The sequence below is a fragment of the Choloepus didactylus genome, chromosome 6 (genome assembly GCF_015220235.1).
Source record: "Choloepus didactylus isolate mChoDid1 chromosome 6, mChoDid1.pri, whole genome shotgun sequence".
NCBI lineage: Eukaryota > Metazoa > Chordata > Mammalia > Pilosa > Megalonychidae > Choloepus > Choloepus didactylus.
Window position 1 is genome coordinate 89,794,809 of NC_051312.1, and position 13,717 is coordinate 89,808,525.

General features: G+C 39.5%; 1 protein-coding gene across 2 annotated transcripts in view; it reads right to left on the reverse strand.

Moving 5' to 3' along the window:
* Positions 1-13,717, reverse strand: part of MAP6 (microtubule associated protein 6) — a 105,282-nt gene that overhangs the window by 57,764 nt on the left and 33,801 nt on the right. The window lies entirely within an intron of this gene.

Consider the following 13,717-nt stretch of genomic DNA (forward strand, 5'->3'; position numbering starts at 1 on the left):
AAAGAGATAGAGGCCGTAAAGGAAGCACTGGACATGTATACAGCAGAAATCAAAAGTTCAAAAAACCTAGTAGTAGACTCTATGGAAATGAAAGGCACAACACAAGAGATGAAAGACACAATGGAAACATACAACAGCAGATCTCAAGAGGCAGAAGAAAACACTCAGGAACTGGAAAACAAAACACCTGAAAGCCTACACGCAAAGGAGCAGATGGAGAAAAGAATGAAAAAATATGAGCAATGTCACCGGGAACTCAAGGATGAAACAAAGTACAATAATGTACATATCATTGGTGTCCCAGAAGGAGAAGAGAAGGGAAAGGGGGCAGAAGCAATAATAGAGGAAATAATTAATGAAAATTTCCCATCTCTTATGAAAGACATAAAATTACAGATCCAAGAAGCGCAGAGTACTCCAAACAGAAGAGATATGAATAGGCCTACGCCAAGACACTTAATAATCAGATTATCAAATGTCAAAGACAAAGAGAGAATCCTGAAAGCAGCAAGAGAAAAGCAATCCATTACATACAAAGGAAGCTTCATAAGACTATGTGCAGATCTCTCAGCAGAAACCATGGAGGCAAGAAGGAAGTGGTGTGATATATTTAAGATACTGAAAGAGAAAAACCACCAACCAAGAATCCTGTATCCAGCAAAGCTGTCCTTCAAATATGAGGGAGAGCTCAAAATATTTTCTGACAAACAGACAATGAGAGACTTTGTGAACAAGACACCTGCCCTACAGGAAATACTAAAGGGAGCACTACAGGGTGATAGAAGACAGGAGTGTGTGGTTTGGAACACAATTTTGGGAGATGGTAGCACAACAATGTAAGTACACTGAACAAAGGTAACTATGAATACGGTTGAGAGAGGAAGATGGGGAGGATGTGAGACACCACAAGAAAGGAGGAAAGATAACGACTGGGACTGTGTAACTTGGTGAAATCTGGAGTATTCAACAATTGTGATAAAATGTACAAATATGTTCTTTTACGAGGGAGAACAAGCAAATGTCAACCTTGCAAGGTGTTAAAAATGGGGAGGCATTGGGGGAGGGATGCAATCAGCATAAACTAGAGACTGTAACTAATAGAATCATTGTATTATGCTTCCTTTAATGTAACAAAGGTGATATACCAAGGTAAATGCAGATAAGAGGGGGGGATAGGGGAGGCATGTTAGACACTTGACATTGGTGGTATTGTCTGATTCTTTATTCTACTTTGATTTAAGGTTATTTTTCCTTTTGCTGCTTCCTAGCTGTCATTTTTTTTTTCCTCTTTCTTTTGCCTCACTACCTTCTTTGACTCCCCCTCCTGCCTTGTGGAAGAAATGTAGATGCTCTTATATAGATAGTGGTGAAGGTGGTGAACACATAAATGTATGACCACGCAGAAAACCATCGATTATTTACTTGGGATGGAATGTATGGTGAGTGAACAAAACCATATTAAAAAAAATGGGTTGATAACAAAACCTCGAGGGCAATATACTGAGTGAAATAAGCCAGACACATTAGGACAATTATTGCAGGGTCTCACTGATAGGAACTAATTACAATATGTAAACTCATAGACATGAAATATAAGGTACCAAGATGTAGGACGAGGCTTAAGAATGGGGAGTGGTTGCTTAGTATGAGCAGAATGTTCAATTAGGATGAACTTAAATGTTTGGAAATGAACAGGGGTGTTGGTAGCAAGACGTGAGAATAACTAACAGCGCCAAATGGTGTGTGAATGAGGTGGAAAGGGGAAGCTCAGAGTCATATATGTCACCAGAAGGAAAGTTGGAGGTCAAAAGATGGAAATGTATAAAACTGAATCCTATGGTGGGCAATATCCATGATCAACTGTACAAATACTAGAAATCACTTCATGAACCAGAACAAAGGTATGACAATACAATTAGAAGTTAATAATAGAGGGACATATAGGGAAGAACTATATCCCTATTACAAACTATATACTACAGTTAGTAGTATTTCAACATTTTTTCATAAACAGTAACAAATGTACTATAGCAATACTAGGAGTCAACAATTTAGGGGGGTTGGTTAGGGATAGGAGAGGATTAGCATTTCCTTTTCTTTTTTTCTTTTTTCATCTTTCACTTTATTTCTTGTCTGGAGTAATGAAAAGTTTCTAAAAATTGAACAAAAATTAAGTGTGATGGATGCACAGCTGTATGAGGGTACCCAGGGGCAAGTGATTGTACACTTTGGATCTTTGGATAATTGTATGGTATCTGAACAATCTCAATAAAAATGAAAAAAAAAATGAGGGACAGTTTAAAATATTCTCAGACAAACAGACACTGAGAGAGTTTGTGAACAAGATATCTGCTCTACAAGAAATACTAAAGGGAGCACTATAGGCAGATAAGAGAAGGCGGGAGAGAGAGGTTTGGAGAAGAATGTAGAAATGAAGACTATCAGTAAGGGTAAAGAGAGACAGAGAGGGAAAGAAATTAAAAAGATACGACATACAAAGTCTAAAAGACAAAATGGTAGCCAGCAGACATTACATTAACTGAAATTAGCCAGAAACAAAAGTACAGATACTGGATAGTCTCACTAATATGAACTAACATTGATGAGAAAAATTTGAGAGTAGAGAACACAGTTATCAGAAGCTAGAAAGAGGTTAGAGATCAGGCATTTGATGCTGATGGAGTACAGAAGGTTCAACAGGATTGCTTGTGCAGATCCAGAAATGGAATGGATAGCTTGATACTGTGTGATGGTAGCACAACAGTGTAAGTACTCTGAACAAAAGTGAGTGTGAGTACGGTTGAAAAAGGAAGGCTACAGGCATGTATGACACCAGAAGGAAAGACAGAAGATAAACACCGGGATTGTATAACTTAGCGAAACCTAGAGTGGTCAATGATGGTGATTAAATGTACAAATGTAAGAATGTTTTTAAATGAGGGAGAACAAAGAATGTCAATATTGCAAGGTACTGAAAATTGAATGGTATAGGGGAAAAATACAGTCAATGCAATCTACAGTCTAAAGTTAACAGTAACATTGTAATACACTTCCATTAATTGTACCAAAGGCAATACACCAAAGCTAAATGTCTATAAGAGACGGATATAAGGGAATGATATGGAATTCTTTGTGGTGGTGGTGGTGTCTGAGCTTTTCATTGTATTTTATTTGTTCTTATTTTCTTCTATCTGTTGTATTTTTATTCTTCATTTTTTTCTCCTTTTCTTCTTCCTTTGAAGAAAAAATAGAAATATCCTCATATAGACTGTGGTGGTGAATGCATAATTAAGTAATTTCACCATGAATAATTGATTGTTTACTTAGGATGGATTGTATGGTGTATGAATAAAACTGTTTAAAAAATAGAGAGAGATACAAGTGCTAGAGAAAATGTGGAGAGAGAGATGTACCTATTCCCTGTTGGTGGGGAAGTAGAATGGTACAGCCCAGCTGGAGGGCAGTGTGGTGGTTCCACAGAAAACTAACTATGGGGTTGCCATATGGTCCTGCAACTCCGTTATTAGATATATTCTTGGAATAACTGAGGACAGGGACACGAGTAGACATAGCACACTGATGTTTATGGCGGCAGTATTCACAATTTGCAATGGATGGAGGTGTCCTAAGGGTACATCAACTGATAAACGGAATGGTGAACTGTGGTGTATGCATACAATGGAATACTCAGCAGCAGCAAGAAGAAATGAAGTTGTGAGGTTATGCAACTAAGTGAACGGACCTTGAGGACAGTATGTTGAGTGAAATAAGCCAGAATTGAAAAGACAGACATTTTAATGCCTCACTAATAAGGACTAACTATAATATGCAAACTCTGAGAATTGAATCTGAGAGCACAGATTATCAGGGGAAGGCTTATGGTAAAGGTTCCTAGACTGTAAGCTCTTAGAGTGGTCACTTCTATTCCTGAGTTGTAATGGTTATCTCTAAATTCTGAGATGCTGAGCTGTTTGTGTATAACCTAGTTGGTTCCTGGAACTTCGGGTATCTGTGACACCTGAGACTCAGAGCCAGAGTTCAGCAGCTACGAATGCCAGCATTATCCCATACAGAAATGTTAAAGAAGCTGAAAAAGAGATCAGATTTCAATTAAAGATATGAACAAAATGGATTTGATTAGGACTAAGGTAAACCAGACTAAAGGGAAAAGGATTATATTGACTATGTTTTAGAACCCCAACTTCTGTGTGAGACCAAAAGAAGAGATGTTTATTTGGGCAAAATCTATATTTTCCATAGCACACTATATAATTTAACATGTATGGTCAGTTTATTCAAACCCTATAATTACATGGAACCTTGAATAGGGGGTGAGATCTGGGTGGTTTGTACAGGTTAGTGTGAAACCCTGATACATCCCTGAGTAATTTGGGCAGAGAATAAAAAGTATTTGCAAAGCCCCCTCGAGGGACTGGGGGAAAATGTGGAAATATTAAAGTTCCCTACCTGGGGAATTTCTGATACCCTCGCAAGTATTGGGGACTACCATTGTAGTAGGCCAAGCCCTTGATCTTGGGGCTTGCCCTTATGAAGCTTGTTACTGCACAGGTGAGGCTAAGCCCACACAAAACTGTGCCTACACCAATGTTCATAGTGGCATTATTCACAATTGCCAAGAAATGGAAACACTCCAAATGCCCTTCAACAGATGAGTGGATAAACAAAATGTGGTATATACACAATGGAATACTATGCGGCAGTAAGAAGGAACGAGGTCGTGAAACATATGACAACATGGATGAACCTTGAAGACATACTGCTGAGTAAAATAAGCCAGGCACAAAAGGAGAGGTATTGTATGTTACCACTAATGTGAACTCTGTGAAAAATGTAAAATAAATATTTTGTATTGTGGAATGTAGGGCACCTAGAGATAGACAGCAACCAGTACAGGGGGAACGATAATCTAACAAGAACAGATAAGCTATTGAGGGTAACCTCAATGTTATGGGAATGCTCAGGAATGATTGTTTTGCAAACTTTCTTGGGTATGGTAGGATCATGTTGGAAGCAATGTAGTTATTTTTGGTTATTTGATTTTCTTATTCCTTTGTTTTGTTAGGGCTTGTCAATTTTCTTGGAGTATAGTAGGGACATGTTGGAAGCAATACAATTACTTTAGGTTATTTGTTTTTATTATTCCTTTGTTCTGTTTTGTTTGAATTGTTTCTTTTTTCAATGTTTTGATAAAGTTAAAAAAAGCTATTGCATTAAAAATTACCTCAATATAGTTATTTTAGATTATTTGGTTTTTCTTATACCTTTGATTATGGTTTATTTTCTTGGGGTATGGTAGGAACATGTTGGAAACAATGTAGTTATTTTAGATTCTTTGTTTTTCTTAGTCCTTTGTTTTGTTAGGGTTTGTTAATTTTCTTGGGGTATGGTGGGGGCATGTTAGAAGCAATATAGTTATTTTAGGTAGTTTTTCCTTATTCCTCTGTTTTGTTTGAATTGTTTTTTTATTTTTTGATAAAGTAAAAAAAAGCTATTGCATTAAAAACATTAGCTTCAAAGTAGTTATTTTAGGTTATTTGGTTTTTCTTATGCCTTTGTTTGATTATGGTTTGTTAATTTTCTTGGGGTATGGTAGGAACATGTTGAAAGCAATATAGGTATTTTAGGTTATTTGTTTTTCTTAACCTTTTGTTTTGTTTGAAATGTTGTGGGGGTTTTTTGTTGTTTAATTTTTTGATAAAGTTAAAAAAATTTTAAAAGAAATATGATTTAGAGTCACCCCCAGAGAACCTTGTTTGTTGCTCATCTGTGGCCTTTCTCCCTAAGCCCACTCTGCAGGTAAACTCACTGCCCTTCCCACTCCGTGCGACATGACTCCCAGGGATGAGCATGGTCCTGGCATTGAGGGATTGAGAAAGCCTTCTTGACCAAAAGGGGAAGAGAAAGGAAACAAAATAAAGTTTCAGTGGCTGAGAGATCTCAAACGGAGTTGAGAGGTCATTCTGGAGGTTATTCTTATGCATTGTATAGATATCCCTTTTTTAATGTATTAGAGTAGCTAGAATGAAATACCTGAGACTGTTGAACTGCAACCCAGTACCTTGATTCCGGAAGATGATTGTACAACTATATAGCTTATATGGTATAACTGTGTGGTTGTGAAAACCTTGTGGTTCACACTCCCTTTATCAAGTACATGGACAGATGAGTAGAAAAAAGGAGGACAAAAAGTAAATGAATAATGGGGGTGGGGAAAGGAGTAGGAGATGTTTTAGGTATTCTTTTATATTATTAATTTTTGTTTTTTGGAGTAATGAAAATGTTAAAAAAACTGATTGTGGTGATGAATGCACAAACTATATGATGATATGTGAACAACTGATTGTACACTTTGGAAGACTGTATGGTATGTGAATATTTCTCAAAATTGCATTAAAAAAAAAGTCAAGGCTTAAATGAAGTCTTCTATCAGTGACTTTGTTCACTTTTGGTGGTGGAATTTAAATCAATTTTCAGGCTGCTCCCCAGCTTGTGTTTTTTTTTTTTTTCTCAAGTGAAAGTATAAAGGTGAAGGGTAGACCATATGGAATGGTTGGTTATCACAGGCTCCTTTCAATCAAGCAAGTTCCTGCTTTCTACTTTGCCATGAAAATGAACAGCATTGACATACATAAACATTTAAAAAGACAGAAATATTTAAAAGGGCAGAAACACATCCATTAAAATAAACCAGCTATCTATAGTCTCTTGAAAGAGTTACCTTTGGAGTAACCATTTTTGTGTGATGGAATGTAAACTATCTGAGCAGATAAAGCAAACAGATGGAGCTGGAGGTTGCTTGTAGACAGAGAAGAGAGCACTGAACCAGGAGTTCAAAAGGACTTAGATTCAATTCCTTACTCTGAAGGCCACCTCTGTGTGCCATGGGGCAAGTCACAAACCCAGGTGTCAGTCTCGGCTCTCACATCTGTGAAATGTGAGGGCAAGAAAGATTACTTCTAAAACTCCTCTGGTGACCAAACTGCCAGTGTATTAAAATTATGTTTTTGAAATGGAGCTGTTTCAGAGAAATGGAGGAATGAAGGGAGGGAGGAAGAGAGGGAGAAAGAAAATGACTTTCATCATGTTTTGAATTGACAGCAGTGAAAAACTGAAAACCAAAGTGGAATGTCTGGTAATAGGGGTATGGTTAAATAAAATGTGTTATAGCCACGTGATGGAATAGTATGCTGTCATTACAGTGATGTAAATAAAGAGTTTGTAATGTCTTGGGAAAATTCACAGGTACTAAAATGCCCTTCCCACATCCTTATCTGCCCAGCACTCTGCTAAGCTGTCCTCACACATCCCCTCTAACCCTCACCTTACTACAGCTCTCGCGGTTCCTGTCATCATCCCGTGACATGTCCTGCTCAAGATAATACAGGACTGGGTAAAATGATCAGAAAATAAACTGGTCTAAACAACGAATCAATCTGAGAATCACTTTGACCAAAATGGTATCCTGGGCTCACCAGCAGCTTTGCACGTTTCAGCTGGAGAGGCCGACTCACCACAACTGGCTACTGTGAGAGCACAGCACCCACCATGGCCAGTGGGTGCTCTTGGGGTAATAGAACGACTGGCCTCTGGTTCTGGATTGCTATATAAAGAGAAATGATCCAGGTATACACTTCTCACCCCATTATCTCACATTCCAGGGAAATGCAGCATTTAAAATCTTAGTGCTCTTTCCAGATATATCTGAACAAAACATTCTCCATTCTTTTCTCCCTGTTGGAAGCTCCCCCCTCCCTCCTTTTATGCATGAGGCTTTATAAAAGCTGTTTAAAGATACACGAAATGCACAATTTAAAAACCGGTGACACACTACTGAAATGGGCACTGCTGGCTATGATGTTACAATAGCATTTAGGTATATCCATTTGGGACCAATTTGTCATTTGGGCCTTAGCCATCAATTTTTGACCAGGCAAACCTGGAAGGCAAATTCAGGGCCATTTCACTACAAATCCCATACTTTGTCCTCAAAGCTAGTTTCCTGACTCAAAAGAATGTTTTAAAAAGCATGATATGGAATTAGAAATGTTATGTAAGTCCTATTGTTTGAAAAATGCTTAGAAGAAAAGATGAACTGTTTCGGTTTGCTAAAGCTGCTGGAATGCAATATACCAGAAATGGATTGGCTTTTACAATGGGGATTTATTAACTTAAACTTTACAGTTTTAAGGCCATGAAAATGTCCCAATTAAGGCATACCTGGACTGTGAAAGAAACCTGCAGGTATCTGGGGTTCCTTTGTCAGATAGCAAGGCAAATGGCCGGTGTCTGCGGGTCCTTTGCTCCTGGGTCTCATTGCTTTCAGCTTCTGGTTCCACTGACCTCCTCTCTTAGCTTCTGTGGGTCCTCTCTCAGCAACAACCCCAGGGCTTTTCTCTCTAAGCTCTCCGGGTGTTTCTCTCTCTGCTCTTTGGGCTTTTTCTGTCTTTTATCCTCCTAAAGGACTCCAGTAAAGGATTAAGACCCACCTTGAATTGGGTGGGTCACAACATCTCAGTTGAAACAACCTAACCAAAAGGTGCAATAGGTCTGCACCCACAGGAATGGATTAAAAGAACATGGCATTTTCTGGGGTGCATAACAGCTTCAAACCAGCACATGAACCAACACACAAATTAAGGCTCCTGCTTCTGAGTGGTGGGATTTGGTGTGATCATTCGTTTCTTACTTTTCTGTATTTACTTAATTTCCTATCAAAGGAAGAAGGGAGGGAAGGAAGGAAAGAGGAAATGAGGGTGAGAAATGGAGAGGGAGAAAAAAAAAATATTTCTGTTCAAACTGCCTAAAGTGATGCTTGCCTAAGATGGCCTGAATTGCAGGAGAAAAGCCCAGCTCTTGCCCAGTCAGAGCCCTCAGAGTCACTCATGTCTGTCTGGCAGTTTCCTCTGGGTTTCTAGGTGCCAGACTGGCTGTGTTCACGCCCACCCTTTCTCACACAGTTGACCGCCTCCCACTCCTTTGAGCACATGAGTCTGCCACTTTCAGTTCCACTTGATTTCCACTCTCCCCTCTGGCTGACGGCCATGCAGTCTTCTTGGCAACCTCCACAATGGTTCCCATGGATACCCCCGACTCCCAGACAGGCGGCTGCTTGAAGCAGATGGTCACTGGCACCGTGCTATCAGAGTGAGGGCACATCTGAGTTATCAGACACCCTGCATCCTTCTGTTTACCCCTCTACCCAACACACACACACACACACACACACACACACACACACACACACACTTATCTTTGGCTTGCTCCTGCTTGGTTCTGGCCTTGACTCAGATTTCTTGATGTTTCAAATCTAGCAAATAGCATAACAACAATTGCAAACATGTTTTGAGCACCTACTATCTGTCAGACAATTACCTACATGCTTTACATAAAAGAGAAGGAAACAATTTACCAGAACAGTTTAAGGCATTCAATTTTTCTGACCCAATTCAAACATGATGGTTAGGGCCACATCTGTTATGAATTAGTGAGGAAGACTGATGTTCATAAAAATAATTTCAGAAGCATATTAAAATTTCAGGTTCCTGGACTCCACCATAGAAATAGAAGGTTTGGGATGGGGTCCAGGAAATCTGCATTGTAAACAAGCATTCCACGTGATTCCAAGGCAGGAGGTCTGGACCCCTTGAGAGAAAGCCTGCTCTAATTCAGGGATTGTCAGACTTTAGAGTGCCATTGAATCACCTGGGGGATCTTATTAAAATGCAGATTTTGATTCAGTATGTCTGGGATAGGACCTGAGATTCTGCATGTCTCCCAGGTGAGGCTGATGCTGCAGGTCCATGGACCACACCTTGAGAAGCAAGAACCTAGATGGTCAGTCTCCCAGAGGATGGTTCATATGGTACCCACCTGCCAAAAGCCCAGCTGGGTAAGGCCAAAGGAAGTTGCAAATTTCAATATTTGGTTCAGAGAGAATGCAGAACCCTGGCCCCACTTCCTGCCAGCATGTCCAACAAGCAGAACAGTTTCCAACACAGGAGTCCTTGACACTGTGCGGACAGTGCCCAGATTCCTGGTCATAGCCTTGCCATTCCCTGGCAGGAGGTCTATGCCCAGCCATCCCACACTATCCCATTTCCTCTGCTTGGCTTCTCACAGCTCCATGCCTTTGCACATGCTGTTTGGAGTGTCTGGTATGCACTCCCTTCTTCTCTCCACCTCCATTACCTGGCACCTAGATGACTGTACCACAGCATCACTGGATGTCGTGCTTCCAGCCTTGGCCCTCTCCAAACCTCTCATGGCACAGCTCACAGTCAGTTCTATCTAGATTGCAAATCCAATCAGTCATTCTCTTAATATCCTTCGATGGTTCCCCAGAGCTTTCAGGATAAAGGGGTCCACAAGGCCCTTCATAATCTAGGCCCTGGCCTTCTCCTCTGGCCTCCTCTTCTACCTTCCCGCCATGTTCCTTGGAGGTCATGGAATGTACCTTCCCTCATTCTGAGATGCCTCCCTCCACTTTACCCAAGATTCAATCCTCAGAGCCTTGCTTAAAAACATCAGTCCTTCAGGAAGCTCTCTCTGGTCTCCATGTCTATTCAGATGTTAGTGGTATGCTGAAGCCATCTCACAGTGCCTTGGGAAAGCCAATAAGCCAAATTTTCTGGCATTTTTGTGAGCCGGTTGCTAAGCACAGCCATTAGCAAAAATTAAATTATATAAACGTATAATTAAACTATATTAAAAACAAAGGTAATAAGTGCTCAAAACTCATCACTTCCTAATTATTTTATTACATTTTTCTATTATCTATGCTCTTGAGGTAATTTATTCCCTTAAACCTGTAGGGTGGAAATGCTAGACAATGCTGTGCTATGGGCAGCTCTTCCCAACTCTGGGTGGGTAATGTCACATCGGCAGCTTGGAATTGCCATAGTGGGAGTATTGATGCCATGGAAATCAGCAAATGCTACAAATCAGCAAATGCTACAAACCAGGTTTGCTAACTGTGGCAAATGCTACAAAACAGGCTTACTGTTTTATTCACTGTCTAAACTTAAGAAAGTAATGGTGTAGATGTTAATAAAAAGATTCAACTTAAAAGTGCGTTGTATCTGAAGCATTTACATTGTGAATAGCACACACACACTGAAGAGATATTTTTCCAGTATTCAAAACTATTATCTAACTGAGCAAAGAAGGCCACAACATTGACTTATGGTGAACTTCTGACGTAAGTCTTCATACATCTCCGTTGCTTCCCTGTTGTTTACTTCTAATATACACAAAAATGTCAGCTAACATCTATGTCAGAACTATACTTATTTGTCAATGATGCAAGCGACTTCTGAATCAGATAATAATCAAGCATTTATTTGTAGTCTGATTTGTGGCATTATTGTTGGCAATAGAATTATAAAAACTGATGGTGAATTTTGCAAGAAATAGAAATTCATACTGAAGTTATAGGTTTTTGGAATTTTTAATAAAGAATATTGTGTATTTTTTTTTTATTAAATTCAGTTTTATTGAAATACATTCACACACCATACAATCATCCATGATATACAATCCACTGTCCACAGTATGATAACATAGTTATGCGTTCATCACCACAGTCTATCTCTGAACATTTTCCTTACATCAGAAAGAACCAGAACAAGAATAAAAAATAAAAGTGAAAAAAACACCCAAATCATCCCCCCATTCCACCCCATTTGTCCTTTAGTTTTTATCCCCATTCCTCCACTTATCCATACACTAGATAAAGGGGGTGTGATCCACAAGGTCTTCACAATCACACTGTCACCCCTTGTAATCTACATTATTATATAATTGTCTTCAGGAGTCCAGACTGCTGGGTTGGAGTTTGGTAGTTTCAGGTATTTACTTCTAGCTATTCCAATACATTAAAGCCTAAGAGGTGTTATCTATATAGTGCATAAGAATGTCCACCAGGGTGACCTCTCGACTCCATTTGGAATCTCTCAGCCACTGAAACTATTTCATCTCATTTTGCATCCCCCTTTTGGTCAAGAAGATACTCTCAGTCCCACGATGCCAGGTCTACATTCATCCCCGGGAGTCAAGAATATTGTGTATTTTATTATTATTTGTAAATTACATGCTCACATCAGTAATATATATATATATATTTGCACTTAGAGGTGGTTAAGCATTTACAGTCACACCACTGCAGATGCTTCCCTTTGTCGTCTTACAGTACCCCAACTGTGCATTTTTTCATGTACTTGTGAGCCTGTACTATAAATCCCTGATTTACCTATTTGTCTCTTCCTCCAGAGTAAGGGCTCCTTGCAGCAGATGTTCCAAACTTTCTATTTTCTTCACATCCTCAATGATTAGTATGGTGCTTGGCATAAAGACAGACCCTTGCAAGTGTTGAAGGCAAACCTTGCTTCCTCTATGAAATCTTTCCTGATACCCACAATTGACAGAACCAGCCATGTCTGTGCACCCACAGTAATTTCCACATATCTCAATAAATCCATTCTGGCAGTCCCAGAAATGGAGCTCAGAGGAGGACATTCTTGTTCTTTTGAGGCTAACAGCTATGAAATTATTTTTTTTTCCTTAGAGGTCCTTCTCAAGCCTTGAGACATGACAGAGTTCTGCCTTGTCTAGAACTTTCCTCCCAGCTTGCTCTGGAAATGCTGTGCATCTGTACTGGGGCCTCTGTCCTCCAATTTTCCACTGATGGCCTTGGCAAAAATCCTCCCAGGACCTGAATGTGCAACACTGTACAAACCACTATTATAATAAGGGCAGCATACTATAGGGAGAGGAAGATACGGGCTTCAGAGTACATGTACCAGAGGTGTAAATTATGCCTTCAGAAATTAGCCATGTAAGGCTGGGCAAGGTACCTAATATTTCTGAGCCTCAGATAACAATATCTATCTGACAGTGTAAGATAAAACATACACAAAGTTATCATTATACTACTATCACAATAACTACGACTGCTAATAGTTAATATTTGTGGTAATTTTATTATATGTCAGGCACTAATCCAAGCAGTTTATATGTAGTAAAATTTAATCCTAGAAATAATTCTTCAGGGTAAATACTATGATCACTATTTTATAAGTGAGAAAACCAGGCTCAAAAAAGTTAACAGCCCACACAAAACCAAAGGATTCAATCCAGACTTGCCTGACATCAGAGCTAACCACTGTATTATACATCCTCTTCCCACATTAGTTTGTTGTGCTCAGGGAGTCTAGGAAAAGAGCTTCGCTACTGGTGTTCCGCTACAGTGAAATAAGAGAAAATTCAAGGAATGAGAGACAAAAAGGCTATAAAGGCAGAGAAAACATTGTCATTATTTGCAGATAATATGATTATTTATATAGAAAATCCCTCTCTCCCCCAAAACACAAAGAAATACTGGATAAAATATAGTAAAATCTGATAAAAATCTTTATTACATTGAGAGATAAGCTCAAATGAAAAAAAAAAGGGAGCCAACCGTCAAAACAAAGGCATCCCTGGGTCAAAGAAGCAAGTCTTGGAAATGACTTCATGTGGCCAAGAGGGAATGTTGGGCCCCAGTGTTGGCTCCAATGGCCAGGCACAGGGATAAGACCAGGCCTTGGCTTCTGCAGGTTGGGGAGTGGGAACTGAGACTTCTGCATGAAGCAGCGCTCCCCAAAAGGCTGCCTACTGTGTAAGGAAGCCAGAAAATCTGTCTGCTGGCCCAGAGAAGTGA